We start from the raw sequence: 19,613 nt of genomic DNA on the forward strand, positions 1-19,613 counted from the left end.
AAAACCAAAGATACTAATAGAAAAGAAAATTACAGACCAATATCACTTATGAATATAGAGGCAGAAATCCTCAACAAAATAGTAGCAAACAGAATCCAACAACACATTAAAAGGATCATACACCATGATCAAGTGGGATTTATCCCAGGGATGCAAGGATTCTTCAATATATGCAAATCAATCAAAGTGATACACCATATTAACAAATTGAAGAATAAAAACCATATGATCATCTCAATAGATGCAGAAAAAGCTTTTGACAAAATTCAACACCCATTTATGATAAAAACTCTCCAGAAAGTGGGCACAGAGGGAACCTACCTCAACATAATAAAGGCCATATATGACAAACCCACAGCAAACATCATTCTCAATGATGAAAAACTGAAAGCATTTCCTCTAAGATCAGGAAAAAGACAAGGATGTCCACTCCCGACACTATTATTCAGCATAGTTTTCAAAGTCCTAGCCATGACAATCAGAGAAGAAAAAGAAATAAAAGGAATACAAATTGGAAAAGAAGAAGTAAAACTGTCACTGTTTGCAGATGACATGATACTATACATAGAGAATCCTAAAGATGCCACCAGAAAACTACTAGAGGTAATCAATGAATTTGGCAAAGTTGCAGGATACAAAATTAAGGCACAGAAATCTCTTACATTCCTATACACTAGTGATGAAAAATCTGTAAGAGAAATTAAGGAATCACTCCCATTTACCATTGCAACCAAAAGAATAAAATACCTAGGAATAAACCTACCTAAGGAGACAAAAGACCTGTATGCAGAAAACTATAAGACACTGATGAAAGACATTAAAGATGATACCAACAGATGGAGAGATATACCATGTTCTTCGATTGGAAGAATCCACATTGTGAAAATGACGATTCTACCCAAAGCAATCTGCAGATTCAATGCAATCCCTATCAAATTACCAATGGCATTTTTTATGGAACTAGAAAAAAAACATGTTAAAATTTGTATGGAGACACAAAGGACCCCGAACAGCCAAAGCAGTCTTGAGGGAAAAAAACGGAGCTGGAGGAATCAGACTCCCTGACTTCAGACTATACTATAAAGCTACAGTAATCAAGACAATATGGTACTGGCACAAAAACAGAAACTTAGATCAATGGAACAAGATAGAAAGCCCAGAGATAAACCCACGCACCTATGGTCAACTAATCTATGACAAAGGAGATAAGGATATACAATGGAGAAAAGACAGTCTCTTCAATAAGTGGTGCTGGGAAAACTGGACAGCTACATGTAAAAGAATGAAATTAGAACACTCCCTAACACCATACACAAAAATAAACTCAAAATGGATTAGAGACCTAAATGTAAAGCCAGACACTATAAAACTCTTAGAGGAAAACATAGGAAGAACACTCTTTGACATAAATCGCAGCAAGATCTTTTTTGATCCACCTCCTAGATAAATGGAAACAAAAACAAAAATAAACAAATGGGACCTAATGAAACTTCAAAGCTTTTGCACAACAAAGGAAACCATAAACAAGACGAAAAGACAACCCTCAGAATGCAAGAATATACTTGCAAACGAATCAACGGACAAAGGATTAATCTCCAAAATATATTTCTCCAAAAACAGCTCATGCAGCTCAATATTAAAGAAACAAACAACCCAATCCAAAAATGAGCAGAAGACCTAAATAGACATTTCACCAAAGGAGACATACAGATGTCCAAGAAGCACATGAAAAGCTGCTCAACATCACTAATTATTAGAGAAATGCAAATCAAAACTACAATGAGGTATTACCTCACACCAGTTAGAATGGGCATCATCAGAAAATCTACAAACAACAAATGCTGGAGAGGGTGTGGAGAAAAGGGGACCCTCTTCCACTGTTGGTGGGAATGTAAATTGATACAGCCACTATGGAGAACAGTATGGAGGTTCCTTAAAAAACTAAAAATAGAATTACCATATGATCCAGCAATCCCACTACTGGGCATATACCCAGAGAAAACCATAATTCAAAAAGACACATGCATCGCAATGTTCATTGCAGCACTATTTACAATAGCCAGGTCATGGAAGCAACCTAAATGCCCATCAACAGACAAATGGATAAAGAAGATGTGGTACATGTATACAATGAAATATTACTCAGCCATAAAAAGGAACGAAATTGGGTCATTTGTTGAGACGTGGATGGATCTAGAGACTGTCATACAGAGTGAAGTAAGTCAGAAAGAGAAAAACAAATATCGTATATTAACACATGTATGTAGAACCTAGAAAAATGGTACAGATGAACCGGTTTGCAGGGCAGAAATTGAGACACAGATGTAGAGAACAAACATATGGACACCAAGCGGGGAAAGCGGCGGGGGGTGGAGGTGGTGGTGTGATGAATTGGGAGATTGGGATTGACATGTATACACTAATGTGTATAACATTGATGACTAATAAGAACCTGCTGTATAAAAAAAGAAATACGATAAAATTCAAAAATTTAAAAAAAAAAAAGGTAAGTGGCAATCTGAGTTGTGATTTAAGATGTTTGATCTGAGGGCCAGGGAGTTTAGGAGGGAAGTTCCTAATCTAAGTGTCCTTGTTCTGTGAGATAGACAGGGTATTGTGAAATTACACTTTTTGTGCCCAGAGCATGGGCCAGGGCCATCAGCTGAGCTCTGCAGTAATCTACAGCTCAGAGGTTTCAACAAAGAGACAATAGGGAAGAAAAAAAAAAAAAAAACATGGAGCCTGGAGGTACAAACATTTTGGCAAACTATTTGACAGTTTCCTGTATAGTTAAGCATACACTCTGTCTACAACCCAGCAATCCTATCCCTAGGTATTTACCCAAGAGAAATAAAAAGACAGGCCCACAAAAAATTCCTGAATAAGAATGCTTATGGCAGTTCTATTTATAATAGACAAAAACTGGAAATACCCCAATGTCATCACATAAAAATAAGACAAAATTACTGAGCAACATTCATGCAATGGAAACTACTACACAAGAAAGAATAAACAACTGACTCACTCAACAACATACATGAATTTCAAAAATATTATGTTGAGCTAAAGAAGCCAGACACAAAAGAGTATATACTGTATGATTCCACTTTTATGAAATTCAAGTACAGGCAAAACTAATCAATGATGACAGAAATCAAAACAGTAGTTGCTGTGAGAGGAGGGGGGAATTGACTAGAAGAGGGCACAAAAGGAACATCTTGGTTTGATAGAAATGTTTTAAATCTTGACTGGGGTGGTGTTACACAGGTACTTACATTTATCAAAACTTACCAGATTGTCAACTTAAAATCAGTGCAATTCACTGTATGTAAATTTGTCCTCCATAGAAATAACGGGTCAAAAAATTCATGAGGCAATATTGAAACAAATAAACAAAGGCCTGAGGACAAAAACAGCATAGTACTGTATAGAAAACTGCAACTAGTACAGCAGCTGTGAAGCACAGTATCTGAGCAAGGAAGCAAGAGCACATAAGCCTGGAAAGGTAAGCAGTGTGAAACCAGAGTGAAGATATTTTCATGTTTCTCACCAAAGAAAATTGGAACCTGGGTTAAAAGATAAACCTTGGAAGTTAAAGAGTGATTGAATAGCTAGAGACCTCCAATTAGTTTAGAGACTTACTTCTCTGTTTCCTTATCTAAGGGTGATGAAACCCTGAGCCTGGAAGCCAGTCCTTTACATTACAAAGGACAGTAAAAGACTAGAGAGTAAAGGTCTCTCTCTCTCTCTCTCTCTCTCTCTCTCTCTCTCCAGAGGTGAGGGAGGCAGCATGTAGACTATATAAGCTCCCAGATTCATAATTTCATGGTTCCTCTCCTGCGGTGTAGACTCTCCCATCCCCCAGCATACAGGAGAACACCTGGCTCTCGTTGCGTCACTTGTGAATTACTGAGTATGGGAAAATGAGTGCAGTCATTGCTGTAAGTAATAACTCTCATTTCTGCCCCCCAAAACCTTGTGTTTGCTTTCAAGATAAATAGATATCAGACAGGAGCCAGATCATGAGAGCTTCCTGTAACATGCAAAGAGTTTATTTTGTTGCCAGAGGGAAGGCAGATTTAGAAGGGTTTTAGAGACACAGAAAATATCATATCTGAGTATAGAATGATCACTTGGGCAACACTATGGAGAACAGATCCAAGATGGTCAAGGCTGAAGGCAGCAAGATGATTTAGAGGACAACTGCAATAGCCCTGGTAGGAGATGATGCATTAATAATGGGGAAACAGCAGAGGGAATAGATATGAGCAATGTCATAAAGGTAGGATTGAAAGGATTTTAGACTCCTACCAAATGTGGATTTGGGGAAGGGATTTTCATAATTCCCCCACAGTGGCTGGTGGATGCCACCAAAGACATCTGTGCAAAATACCTGAGACATCAACTTCTTGCATTTCTCTGAACTACACTATGCCCTGTACTTGCTGGTTTTTAATGCCCTTCCTACTCATCCATCTTGTATTAATCTTCCACCTGTGTTCATCTTCTACTGGGAAGACTCCTGAAGCCCTTAACCCACAAAGTTAACTAGGGTCCTGATGTTGGGCACTCCCACATTTGAGATACTACAATATTCAGCAGTGTCCCTACTTCAGCACTTACGTCTTTGGATTGTGATTGTGTTTTCATGCCTGGCTTCCTCATTAGGCTATGATCTCAGGGACAGACCATATCTTGCTCATCACTGTATCTCCAGCACAGAGCAGGGGTTGGCCCAAAGTAGGAACTCAATAACTATTTGTTACTAAAGTAATAACCATTGCTCTAACTCAAATGTATACAAGATCAAAAACCAGAATGTGTTACTTCATTTCCCAGACTTCCTACAGGACTCTAAGGACATTCTGTCCTCAATAAATTCAAACAAATCATTTGAGCCTCTCTCCTTTACTTCTCATTTTTAGGGTAATAAAATATAAACTTTATAAGACTTTAATAAAGATAAAATAAAGAATGAAACTTAAACATATGAGTTTTTCAAGACATGTGGCTGATCAATCTGTTGCTCTCTTAGAGGGACCTAAACTTGGTATCTGGAAATTCTAAAGATACCTAATAGAGAGGTACCATCACCTTGATGCCATCATACAGGTGTTTGATTTTCATAGTGCCTTTACTTTGTCATGGTGACATTACATGAGATAATATAGGTAAAATATAGTAACACACATACACAATATGCAGATAATAAGTGCAATTTCCACCTTTCCCTCCATTCACATTTTTTATACTTTATCACCCTGCCCTAATTTTCACTTACAGGTGAATCTATGCAAACTGATGAAATTTTCACAGCCTCATTGAAAGTCACAAATATGGTCTGTTTCCTCAAATTAATGGGCACAAAAATTCATGACACAATTAAAATGTGCTTATACTACATAGAAAATAAAACAATGGCAGAAGGGAAAAAATGTCTTCCTCCTCTCAGGAAAATAGAAACATAAAATATACATTCGGTGCACATCTAGCCACTCTAATGATTTCAGTAAAGAAGGTAAAAGATAAAAACTGTATGACAAGAACATACAAAATGAATAGTTCATGATTCTAAATAAGGGAATGAGATAGAAAACATGTAGACTTTACCACGTATATCCAGTTCCAAAAGTTGAGGACATTATATATATTTTCCATTGAGCACCTACCACTAACAATAAAGATAGAACTGTCGAACTTCATTCAGTACTCAAAAGCAGAGGCTAGAATTGGAGTTATGCAGAGAGTAGCATTGCATTCCAATGGTGTCAAGTGTTGTGACTTGAAACAAGCTTCAAGTATAAAGCATAAATATGAGAGAAGCTGTTGATCAACACTGCTGTTTTCTTCAACTGCACACGAATTTTATCAAAGCTCATATCCAACTAACAATGAGGCCAGCAAACCAGGACTTGTAAGGTGAGACTAGACTACATATTGGAACTCCAGTGTCAGTCATTCAGGATGAAGGATGTCTTGGGAAAATTTGTCCCTAGAATAGAAAAATGCCTGAGAAAAGGGACTGTGGCAACAGAGGCAAGAAGTTGCACATGGGAAAGTCAATGTCAAAAGATTGTACAGTCTGTATATGATGTCCCATGAGTTCATAACCTCCAGCTCATAAAGGGACACTTAGCTTTCAGGGGCCAACACTTACTTAGTACCTACTCTGTGCCAGGAACTTTATTAGAAGATTCCACTTCTCTTAATTCATTGAAATTTCTTGCTAAACCAAAAATGTATTATTATCTCCATGTTACAGATATGGTAACTGAGGCCCAGAGAGTTAAAGGGATCCAAAGTCATATAGTGAGGAAATGAAAGAGCTAGGCTTTAACTCTCTTACCTCTGTGAGCGATATTATATCCACAGTACCACAGTGGCATCACTCCAAAAAGTCAGGAAATTCATAGAGCCTTCCTCTAGGGAGGGAGAAGGAGAGGAGTAGTGCCTGTAGTGACTGGAAAGGGGAACAGCGGGGGGGGGGGGGGGGGAGGGCGGGGGCGGGGGCGGGGAGTGCTCCTGGAGTGTTAGTTATATTTTCTGCCTGGACCTGTGAGCTGATTACAGGAGTGTGTTCACTTCGTAAAAAATCATCAGACTGTATACTCATGATATGTGCACTTTTCTGTGTGCACATATGCATGATATGTGCACTTTTTCTGGATAAGCCTGATAGAATCAGTTGTAAGGTGTTACAAGTAGAGCTGAGGCTTCCGAAGAAGAATAAATTCTACTTGAAACAGGAACTTCAGCTCCTGCCCTTCTTGACAGCCTGCCCTATGAATTTCAGATTTGGCTACGCCAGCCCACACATTGCATAAACCAATTCCTTGTGGTAAATCTCTAATATATATCTCCTACTGGTCTGCTTCTCTGGTTGAATCCTGACTGATACAGATTGACTTAAGATGCATTATCTTGGGCTCCCACCCTAAAAGATCCTGAGTCTAAACATATCCTTGGTTGTATGTTTCCTCAATAAATAAAAAATGGTTTGGGGTTGGGGACATGGGAGGTGAGTTACATTTATTGAGGGTGTCTCTGGACCCAGTATTTCCACATGCCTTGTCTCTACTCATCCTTACCAAAATCCATGCAAGGTCACTATTAGTATCCCCACTGTACTTACAAAGAGTCTGAAACCCACAGAAATTGTGTAACTTGCTTAAGGTCACCCAGTTAATATCCAACAAAAGCAGGGTTGGAATGTGGATCCATTTAAGCGCAAAGGCAAAGATGACCATATTGCTTCCCTAGGAAGATAAACATTTTATAATCTTGTCAGTTTATACTATAAAGTTTGCAACTAAGACACTACTATAGCACTAGAAAGTAAAGGGTAAATCAGTAAATAATCCAATTTAGTTAAAGGATTGGGAAATATCTGGAGGATAATCAAATTTTTCCTTAGGCTTTAACAGAAACATATAAAACTCAATTTATAACAGACTGTTGAATTTCTCAGAGGGTTGCTGAAATAGATGCCTAAGTGAACCAGAGGGTTAATTTAAGTATCTCCATTATAGGATTTGGGCTTCAATTTTAAAGGGAGAAAAAGTGATTCACATTAAACCAAACAAATCGGGGTCTGAAATGTAGCCATATGCCAATCTGCCACTTAATGGCTCATCCAGAAATACTTCACAGTTACTTTTCTATCCTCAGACTCTCTTCCTTTAAGAAATCCACCTTGATTATTCTGTGTCTTTAAAGTACTGAAATTGAACAGTCAAAATCCCATTTCCATTTAAGCCTGCTTCCCTTGGAGCCCAGGGCAACCTGTTACTTAAATATAATGGATGAATTTCACTGTATTTCAATGATTTGGGTGACATTTCCTTGACATTCACAATATGTCTATAAATTAGAAGTGCTGTAGTTTTAACACAAAATGAATAAAATGATCAAAAGAATCCTCCAGTTACTGCCTACCCTGGAGGAGGGGAAGTCAACCTGCTATTCTCTGCATAGATCAAGCTACACACTGAGGCATGGGAAAAGCACTAATAAATTGCCTTTTCTCATTATATTTTGGTTTACTTTTATGTTTTGTAATTCATGTAATTACTCATTGTCTTCTATTGTAGCATATTATAGAAAACCTTGATTAATCCACTGAAACCCTCAATTTACAATAATTTAGTAACCAGAAATTGTTTTCAGCTCTAGAGAAGCAAATGACAACAACCTCTATCAGGGTTCTTTTGTGTTTCTTTCTTTTCTTTTCTTTTTTCTTCTTTTATTTGTTTTTTTAAGCACACCATCTCTTACAGTGGCGCATATAAACCCAGTCTAAGAACATTCATACATAAAAGGGCCAGACAATACCAAACTAGGAGAGAAGGCTCTTCCAAAACTCTGGAGATTGAGGATTATGCTCTCCAAGGGAAATCTCCATCTTCTCTTGCTATAGTATGGACCCAAAATTCATATGCTAAAACCCTACCCCCACAAGTGATGGTATTAGGAGGTGGGACCTTTGGGAGGTAATAAGGTTTAGATAAGGTCATGAGGGTAGAGCCCATGATGGGATTAGTTTCCTTATAAGAAGAGGAAGAGCCTAGAGCCGTCTTTCTTTTCACCATATAAAGATAGAGCAAGAAGGCAACAAACCAGGAAGAGAACCCTCACCAGTCCCCAACCGTGCTGGCACCCTGATCTTGGGCTTCAACCTCCAGAACTGTGAAAATAAATTTCTGTTGTTGAAGCCACCTGGTTTGTGGTGCTCTGTTATAGCAGCCCAAACTAAGACATCTCCCATGGCACAGGAGTAGAAGATGCATTCTAGGGCCTAACCTCAAATAAAGATATAGGGTGGGAACAATCACAGCAGGCATATGCATGGAGTGTACTTTGCACTAGGCCCTGATCTAAGTACTTTAGAGATACAAAGTGCAACCCTATGAGTTAAGTATTAATGTTTTCTCTGTTTTACAGCAGAGGAAATTGAGACACAAATACATTTAGTTCTTACTCAAGGTCATACAGTTAGCCAGTAGCAGAGCCAGGATTCAATCCCAGGCAGTTAGCTTTTCAGCAGTACATGCCTCTCCCCTTATTGGGTTGTACGTTACTTATACATTTTCGCAACTTCAGAATCCAACCTACATCAAATACCTGAGGGTTTAAAAATAGATTAAGAATAAAATAACGTATTATATAAACTTGACAGGGTGGTGGAGGGAGGATGCCTGAGAACATATTGAACAGACCAATCACAAGGTCTAGAACAGGAAAAAGCAACCACCAGCCACGCTCTGCTGTGCACAGACCCCAAGGAAAATATCAAGAAAACAACTGCCTCCCTACCTTCAACAGGAATAGAGTCCACACTCAAACTCAACTTTTACACCAATAGGAAAATCACCAAATATGGTGACACATTTCTAAAACTCTGTGGTAACAAAAATTCAAATAAAAGGGTATTCTATTTAGCCACCTAATAAATAAGAAGAGAATTTAGTTACCCAGAACACCTGGTTCCATTAGCCTTCCATTGAATCAAGGTTTTGACTAAATCTATTTAGCTCTTGGATGTTGGGTATGACAGTTGCAGTGTTTGCTTCGGGAGCCGACATGTAGGGGCATCTGTAGATGCCTCATGCCTTTGTGAGTCAATGTCACAATGTTATCTTGTCGTTTTCACTTGGGAATTTTTATCTACTACTTCAAGTTAAAGAGGAAAGGCCTGAAATGTGTGTTTTTAAAATATATCCAGGACAACACTTCTATTTTGGAACTCTTCACTGGTTAAATTAAAAAACCCACCAACAGCTGCTAGATAGGAGAGGAATACCAATCATTTCAGAAGCTGAAATATATATGACAAGCTACCACTTCAGTTCTTGAAAAATAAGCCCATTGAAAACTATCTAGGGCTGTGATACTCCGAATGAAATGCTAAACCTAAGCTGCATTTCTTGTCATCAGTAAGAAAGAATGTGTAGAGTGCCTCGAAGGATACAATTTTCCTTGAATGTTATTATGAAATGCTTTCATTTTTGAGGGAAAGATTTCTTCTTGCTTATATAATATCTGTAGTCTCATTTTGGTGCAATGCCTTCTCAAGTTCCCTGGAATGATTATAACATTGTACCTCTACAAGCTCTTTTACACAGTGTACATGCCAGAGAAATCAGATATACTGTTAAAATTCATAATGCACCATCTATGAAACAGGGGCTGTGCAACCATATCAGCACATGTTACAAGATATATTTCCATTTTTTTCATGTCCCTCTGAATTTATTTGACAGAATTTCAGAAGGGAAAATGTGTTTGCTGGAAGGCAGGTTGTTTTTGCTTCTTGGAGTCAGCAAAGATGCTGAGAGCCTTTCAACTTTCTTTGCCATTATTTAAACCTCATCATCTCACACACATCTAGCCACGCTCTGCATGCAGCAGCAGTGGGGACTCTTTCCTAAATCATCCTCTGTCTCAAGTGTTTCTCAAGGCACTTCTAGGCAGGTTTAGACATTTCAAAGTCACAGCTAGTTATAAAACACTCTTAAACCAACACCCAAAAAAGGAAGCAAAATAAGTTTTTTTCAACCTAGCTCAATAGCCACCAGACCACGTTCTTGAGCTGTCCTAAAATATCAAGTTTCTTCTATTATTTTTAAAAGTCCAATTCTGAGACTCTTTGGCCCCTCGAGCTACAAATATCTCTTTTTTCTTGCCTTCAAGGGAAGGTTCAAATCATAATGAGCATTTGATGACTTTACTTCCTCACTTCCCATTCAATCTTCAACCCACTGTAATCTTATTCTGCTTTTACCATTTCAATAAAATTGTGGTTGCTCTTCTCTTGGCCTGTGATGACTTAATCCAGTGTCATTTTCAAACTTGGTCAACAAGAGCATTTGATCCTACTACCCAGTACCTCCTTCTTGGAATTATCCACTCCCCTGGCATCACTTCCTCCTGATTTTTCTTTTACTTCCTCCCATAATTCCTTCTCAGCTCTGTCTACCACTCCTCTCTTTACCATCTTAATTATTAGAATTGCCTGGGTTGGCCTTTGCTCCTCTCCTCTGATTTGACACACTCTTCCTGAGCAATCTTATTCACATTCATGGCTCCAAAAATTTTTATACACTGATGATTCTAAAATTTGTTATCTTTAAACTGGATCTCCTCCTCTTGAACTTCAAGCTTATTTTACCAACTGCTTCATGGTCATCTCCACTCAGTTGTTCAATGGAACCTCAAACTTAAGGTGTCCAAAACTGAATCCATCTTTCCCTTCCCAAAAGCTGGCTCTTCTCTTTTGATTAATGAAACAATGATCCACAAAGTCAGAAAGCTGAAAGGAATCCCATCATGTTCCTCTGCCCAGACCCCCATCATTTCTCATCAAAATAACTATGATATGTTTCTAACTGGTCATCCAGAATCTGCCATCACCCACCCCCTCTACACTCCATTCAACATCCTTGTGAAATCAAACCCATCAAAGTCCCCCAAAGTCTACAGGTTGAAGTCTGAACTCCAGAGTAGGATATACAAGTTTTTTCAGTATTTCTGCTCCTATCCACCTTTAAAAATTATATCTGCACACACCTTGGTCTCCTGGCTGCTTCACATCTTTCTGCTTTTCTCATATGTTTTCTATTCAGCTGACAATACCCTGAAAAACTAATTCATTCTTCAAGAATCTACTCAAATGTTATCCTATTTGAAAAGCCTTTTCTAGCCTCTCCTAGAAAAGTGAAGTGCTTCCTCTCTTGTGCCTTCTCAGCATCTTGTTTATTCCTCTATTGTAGCATTAATCACTTTGTTGTAACTGTTCTTACAGTGGAGGGCAGGAATGATGGTTTATTCATCTTTATATCTCTAATGCTCAGAACCATGTCTCACATATAATAAGAGCTTTGTAAATGCTTTGAGAATAGAATGATGCAAGGGTCCTATATAATTCTCTACATTTCAGAAAATATGCATGTCTATGAATTTATGTGCAGTTTCCATCTGGAATCCCCATTTTAATCCTAAATAGAGATAAAGCCAAGTGCTCCTGATTTTAATGATTTTCCTCACACTCACTGTCTGGTTGCTTCAGGCACATTTTGGAGAAATGAGAACTTTTAGACTGTCCAGTGTCACCTTCCTTCAGCCAATCAGAAATCATATGCTGGAGGACACTTTCAAAGTTGAATCTTACATATACCAGGGGAAAACAAAGGTTGAGAGCCTTTTCTTTCCCAGCCTGTTGAACAGATGATATCAGATTATAGGTTATCAGAATACAAGGTTATATCAGGTTCTGTTGCTGTCAGAGCATATTCACATAGAATTTCCCTAGTCAGAAGTCCAATCTCATGGAAGTTCTCCTAGGGTGTGGCATTTGCTTTTCAATGTTATGTAGCCCACACAAGGTTAACCTCCAGGAATATCACTAATGATTGTTTCAACATGTTACATAAATTTCCAATACCCTCTTTACCTAATCAATTATCAAGAGGTTCTATAGGTCGCTCAATGACATAACCATACCCTAAAGTATCCAGCCTATTACCCATGAATCAAACCCACCACTCTACCAGAAGAATGAAGCTCCTTATCATCTTGAAGGATTTAATCAATCTGCATTAATACCATGACAGTAAGAATTTTCACATATTTGCCTTTCCTCTTAAGGGTAGCACAGTAAGTGGCACAAGCAGCTTCTCACTATATGCGTGGTTTGAATGGAATGAATTTTAAAGATCCATTACACGATAATATAAGTGCATTTGTAACCCATTCTCACCTACCCCCATTCATAACACCACCCCATATTTTCATACCCACTTTCTTTCCCACATGCATCCTTTTATATGGTTAGGTTGCTTGCTGTTAGGGAGGTTTAACTACATATCAGGCCTAATTAAGAGGGAAGCGTAGGCTATTTTTTACCCCAGAAAACAAGTCCAAACCATGTAGTTTAGAGTGGGCTCACCCTTGAGTTAAATCCAGAGTTGACCCTGATACCTAGCAACATAAAATCTTTATCTGCCAAAATACTGTGACGTTTATATTTATGTAAGTTAAGTTGCTAGACGTGTCTCCAAAACAAAACAAACAATAATTTTTGTTGATGTCTTAAATTTCTGGCTTTTGGTTATGATTATTAGCAAAATGTAATATTTGTTAATTGGTATAAATATATTTTAGGTATCCTTTTATATAAATATTTTATGTTTGGGGTGTTTTTGCTTGATTTCTATGTATACTCTATATTCTCTGAGAACTTGTCATACATTTGGAATATGTTACTTAAGAAATAATTTATACTCTGCCTTGAGGTTACACCTATTCAGTGATAATCCAAAAATAAGAAAGACCAAAGGCCAGGATATTAAAAACCCAGAAAAGGATCTGTAGTGCAAAAGCCAGAATTCCTTCTAGTTGAACAGAGAGAAACTTAATGCCCATTACTGACAGGAAGCAGGGAACTGGCTAACGAATGTGGTTGTACTTACAACAGACTTCACACTCTCTGATGAATCTCTTATAGCTCACTAGACAAGAAGCTCCCTTTGCCTCCCAGTTTAACTCCTCCACAGAAGAGTACATTTGTTTTTCTGCCCTTAACCTTTCAAGCCAATTGGATATTAAAGCATTTTAATGCTCGCTCTGAAATCAGGCACATTAATGTTGTAACAAAACATCTGGGCATTAGTCGTTGTCCTCAAAGATTGTTCCAGTTTTTTCTCCTTGCTTTATATCTATTACTTGCTAATGAGTGTGTGAAAGAAATCCCTCTTTAAAATGACATTCAGAGCTTATACATACTGACCAGTTTAAATGGATACAATAATAACTGCAAACCTCAAATTTTCACTAAGGGAGAAAAGAAGGAGAGAAGATTGGATAGGAGGTGTCGTTTTAGCTGTTTAAAAAAAAGAAGAAGAATATTTGAAGGAAATATGTGAAATGTTAACATCTGTTAAATATGATTGGGAATAGGTGGTTGCTATTACATTATTTTCTGGGGTTTTTTTCTGTATGTTTAGAATAGTTCATAAGTTAAGATTGAAAAAAATTGTCTCCAGCTAGACAAGCCAAATTGCAGTAGTAGTAAGATTTAGGATTTCCCACCCTCTAAATGTCCATTGTTCTTGCTTTGCCAATCCCCATCTCTGATTAAACTCCACATTTTTTTTCTAGTCCTACCTCCAGATTGACCAATATTGCTGCACAACACCTTGAAACTGTTCATTGATCCTGTTACAAATTCATTCCAATGGGTCTAAATTAGACACTCACTGTTACTTAGCAATTTTGTTTTATCCCTCCACTTCAATCTACTATTATCATGTTACCCACTTGAACTATTCCAAACTCTTTCTACTTTGCTCTGACCGAAACACCCTTATCTAATTTCCTGAAAGATCTTTGCAAAATTTGTTGACCTTTCCTAAGCTTCTTAGCTTCAAGGGTGCTTTCAAAGGTAAATACCTTAAGTTCAAGCTTTCTATCGTTGTGATATCTTTCCAATAATTCCAGGTGTGGTACCATATTTTGATATCTTGTTCATAGAATTAACAAGATTAAGGTTATGGAAGAGTTCAGTATGTCTTATAACATTAAGTCAAGCATCTGGGCATGGTGAACAGACCCTAACACGATCCTTCTCCCCAAAGAGTGCCCATTTCCTAGTGTTCACAACTTTGCATAATCCCCTCCTCTTTAGTGCAAGAGGGACCTATGACTTGCTTCTAACAAACAGAACATGGAAAAGGTGATGGGATATCATGCTTATGTTTACATTACATCACATAAGATTCCATCTCAGCAGACTAGGGTGAGAGATTCTCCTTGCTGTCCTGATAAAGCAAGCAGCCATATTGAGAAGGCCATTTGGCAAGAAACTGTGGGAGGTCTCTAGCCAACAGCCAATAAGAAGCCTGGGCCCTCAGTAATACATCCTCAAGGACATGAATCCTGCCAACTTGAATGAGCCTGGAAGCAAATTCTTCCCCAGCTGGAATCTCCAGATGAGAATACAGCCCAGCCAACACCTTGGTTGCAGTCTTGTGAAAACCTGAGCAGAAGACCCAGCTAAGCTATGTCTAAACTCCTGATTCATTGAAACTGTGAGATAACAAATGTGTATCATTTTAAGCCGAGTTTGTGTAATTTTATTATGCAACAAAAGAAAAATAATACACCGGGTTAGAGATAAAGAAACAAAAAAAGGAAAGAAAAGGGAAAGGAAGGGTGAAAGATGTGGAATTGTATCTTACTGGGGACCTAAAAGCAGGAGAAACGTAGGATCTTCTGTAAGAGAAGCAATAACTGGCACGAATATTGAACACCAATAGTTGAAGAGGAATTCCCTGTCAGCTGCTGCCGCTGGAAAAGGGGAGGTTTAATGATATAACACGGGCAGTATCGTGGAATTTTGTTTCTACTTAACAGTGGGGAGTAAATACATATTTTGTTTAGGACTCAAGCAGTAAACATTAATAATGATGAAACCCTTACTGTCTGCCAGTGCCGTGTTGAGCACTCTGCATGTATTGTCTCATGTAATCCTCATAACTTATGAGGTAGGTATCATTATGACTCCATTTCAGAGATGAGAAAATTAAAGCATATCAATGCCAAATGATTTGTCCAAGATCACACATCAAGGAGCAGACAGTGCTAAGGTAAATTCCGGCCTGTCTCATTCCTAAGTCTTAGCTATTAACCATCACCACAGTGAGGATAATGCAGATCAGGACAGAGGGTGCTGGGTGGGAAAGGTGAGCAAGGACCACGAGGATAGAGATAAATGACAACGCATAGACAGACACAGGGCAACAACAACCAGCCATTTCAGAGGTAAGAAGAAAGCAGGCAGCAACATTTTGCAGAACAAAATGAATTAAACATTTTTCACAGTATCAATGGAAAACATCATTCTAAAAATGACCTTTAAATAAAGAAGTTATATCCTTGGGCAGAAGACAGTGGGCAAAAATAACATGTAACATACAGAAGAGGATCAGAGGAAGGTCAGCTAAACTTGGCCAACGTGAGAAAATTCAAACCAGACAAGAACAAAAACTATTTCTCTGGTGAAGCGTTTTCACCAAGAAAGTGGAAATTTATATCAAAAGCCACTGTCCAGTTTTATACTTTGTGGTATTAAACTGTATGAACTAAAATAGCTCTCCTTCCAGACTTGGGAATCAGACATTGCCCAGAAATTCTTTTGTTGCTTAATAAAGTTCTAAATTAGAGAGCTCCTCATATTGTTATAGATAGACAACTGGATTGAGAGAGCCTCAAGATTCTTAGCCAACATGCTGGTGGTCAGAGTGGACAAAACCCTTTACTTGAGTCTGCAGTAACAAGGTGTATTTCTGCCCAGGTAAGTTTATTTTATAAGACATGGTATCATCCAAGCAGGTGAGCAAGAGTCAGTTGCCAGTATTTCACAGGAAAACACAACAAGCCCAGATCGCAGAGGATCCAGTAATATAGCCAAGAGGAAAGCTGAAGATCAGTAACCAGAGAAAGTGGGTGCTTAAGGGGAGCAAGTAGGTAAGAAGCAGAGTCAAATGTGAACCAAGTACAGAGTCAGTCTGCTTGCCTTTGTGCCAGAGCTACTTTCACCAGGTTAAGCAAGTCCCTGACCAGAGAACAGCCTACCCAGCTGGACATCCACACACAGTAACCTTGTCCACTAAATTAGCTACCCCAGCAATGCTGCTAGATTAGTATCCCTCAAAATGTGGCCATGATATCCTTGGCATGCACACCCTGAAAACAAAGCAAGAGCTTCAGGCCTTCTCCGTGCATGCAGTTTACAACCATGTTTTTCTTTCACAAAAGACAAACATTGCTGAGGCATTTAAGTACTTCCAGTGGCACTGGATCCATCACCAAAAGGATGCTTTCCAGATTGTCAAGCACTTATTGATTCCTGGGTCTGTGTAGTATATGATAAAGGACTCTTCTTCCCACGGACACTTTGCCTTACTGTGTTGGAACAGTTCTGACTATTTAATGCCAGATGAGCAGTTGCATGTAACTGGTTAGGATTTCTGATTTGCAGCCTGGATGTGAAGTGGTTAGTCAGCAGAAAACATGTCTCAGAAATGCAGTGTGAGAAGTTGTGTAATGGCTTTAAGGCATCCTAACTAAAGCCATGCCAGCTACAGCCGTATCATATTCCAATAGAATCTTTCTGAGACTTGTGTTTGTTCCCTCCCTGCTCCTGTCTGGGATCACCTGCTATTCATTTTGGCCCCCAACCCAGCTTTGCTCCCAAGACTTTTGATCTGTTCTCATCTATTTCATTTTTTGTTCCTAACTCAGCTATCCCCCTTATAATTGGACACAATTCTGTCCCAAACTCAGCCCTGCCCATACTTCTCTACTGCAACTGCTCAGGTCAAAGGTCCCTGACTATATCTTTATGGCAAATACAATAAAAATTTCTCTGTAGTTCTTAGGATACCTGATTGCAGGTTTGATACTAATGGCAGTTCCTGCTTCTTCAAACTCTTTCTTTGTTTCCATTACATTGCTCCTCTCTGGTTTTTCTCCTTCCTGTTACACCTCATGTTTCTCTCTCTCCTTTATGTATTCCTCTGATTATCGATTGTCTTCCCGAGAACTCTAACCTCAGTCCTCACCCCATTACCCTAAGGGTTTGACATCCATGCCTACGGCATCAGCTCATAAGATGACTGTAATTTTCATTTCTTGCTCAAAACGTATGATTTCACTTATATGTGGAATCTAAAAAATGAAACAAATGAACAAACAAAACAGAAAGTGTCCTAGATACAGAAAACAAACAGGTGGTTGCCAGAGGTAAGGGTGGTAGGGAGATAAGTGAAGTAAGAGAAATTAAGAGAAGCAAACTTCCAGTTACAAAAATAAATGAGTCATGGGGATGGAATGTATAGCATGGGGAATATAGTCAATAATAATGTAATATCTTTGTATGGTGATAGATGGTAATTAGACTTATTGTAGTAATCATTTTGTAGTATATAGAAATACTGAATCACTATGTCATGCACCAGGAACTAACGTAGTGTTGTAGGGCAATTATACTTCAAGAAAACCCCAACACATATTTATTTACCTCCTGCATACTTCTTTAACTCCATCTCCTACAATTCCTCAAATACACTGCCTTTTCTCCAGCTATACAGACTACTTGTAAATCTCTGAATATGTCTTTAAACCTCTACCTAAAATGGGCTCTCCCATCCCACAACTCCATTTTTTGTCTAGCTACTTCCTATTTATCTTAAAAACTCTGTTCAGATGTCACCACTTCCAGAAAACCATTTCTAATTTACCCCTCTACTTCCAGGTCTGCTTTAGTTTCCATTTTTGTGTTCCTCTAGCAGACCATTTATAATCCCACCCCACTAGACTATGAGATCCCTAAAAACAGAAAATTATCCATCAGTCTATTCCTAGCATTCAACAGGCATTTAATAAATATATTTTTTAAAATAAAGAGGGAAAGGAGAGAAAGGGAGGAGGGGTAGGTAGATTTGAAAAACCTATCTTAGAAATTAAATTTCAGTTTGGTTATTGGAAGACAAACGTAGCTGGAGAGTTCATGGCCTAACAGCTGTGCCCCACCTAAGTTAAGTAAATTCTGAATCTTGTGGACATCAATTAATAAAATGAAACCTAACTTCTAGAAGATTCATCTGCATCCTTCAAGCACCAATTGATAAAAATAGCTCCAAGATAGCACAAATCCTGTTCTAGCCACATCTCCTTATAGGAGATTGTTAACAATAAGAAAATTAATCAACCAAAAGGGCCTGAGGAAGGGTCTTGGACTTTAAAAAAAAAAAAAGAAGAAGCACTATTATGGAACTTCCTGGAGTCATTTTATCCAAATCAATTTTGAAGTTAAAGCTGTCTCATTCTTTGCTAATGACAGAGATAGCCACTCTAAATTCATTATGGTAATTATTAGGAATTATCTACACAGGGATATTTGTGTGAGTGTATATGTTTCTGTGTCTGTGTCTTTTTATTATTACAGTATGTCTATTTATTAATTATAGTCATTTGGGATCTATGATTAATAGATGTGTTGAAAATTTAATAATGTTCCCTTTTGTACTTTGTCCTAAACCTTCCTCATCAAGGTTTTGCATGAATAGAAATAACATCACCCTTTTTATTTTATTCCCAAATTCCAATCTAATAGATTGCCCTGAATTCCATTCCATTAACTCAACACAACCAAAAATAAACTCATCTTTCTTGTCTTCCTTAAATAAATTTCACCAACTAATTCCTCTAATTCTATTATGATCTTAACCTTCTTATAATCCCCTATGCTCCAAACTAAAATTATCTTTAAGCACACCCTCTCCAACACTATTAATACATACATACATATTCAATCAATTACCAAGCCCTATCAAATATAATTCTAAAATTCATCTTAAATTTATCTCTAATTCTTTATTCCTATTGATGTCATCATAGTTCAGGTCCTTGTTTCCAATCCATACAATTTTTTCTAATCTACACAATGCTTTTTTTCTAGTCTATACTATTGTCCAATAGTATAATCTGTACCATTTTCTAACCCATACTATTGCAACAGCCTTCTAACTTCTAACCTTCAATCCTTTTCCACTTCA

The sequence above is a fragment of the Balaenoptera physalus genome, assembly GCF_965194825.1.
Source record: "Balaenoptera physalus genome assembly, chromosome: 2".
NCBI lineage: Eukaryota > Metazoa > Chordata > Mammalia > Artiodactyla > Balaenopteridae > Balaenoptera > Balaenoptera physalus.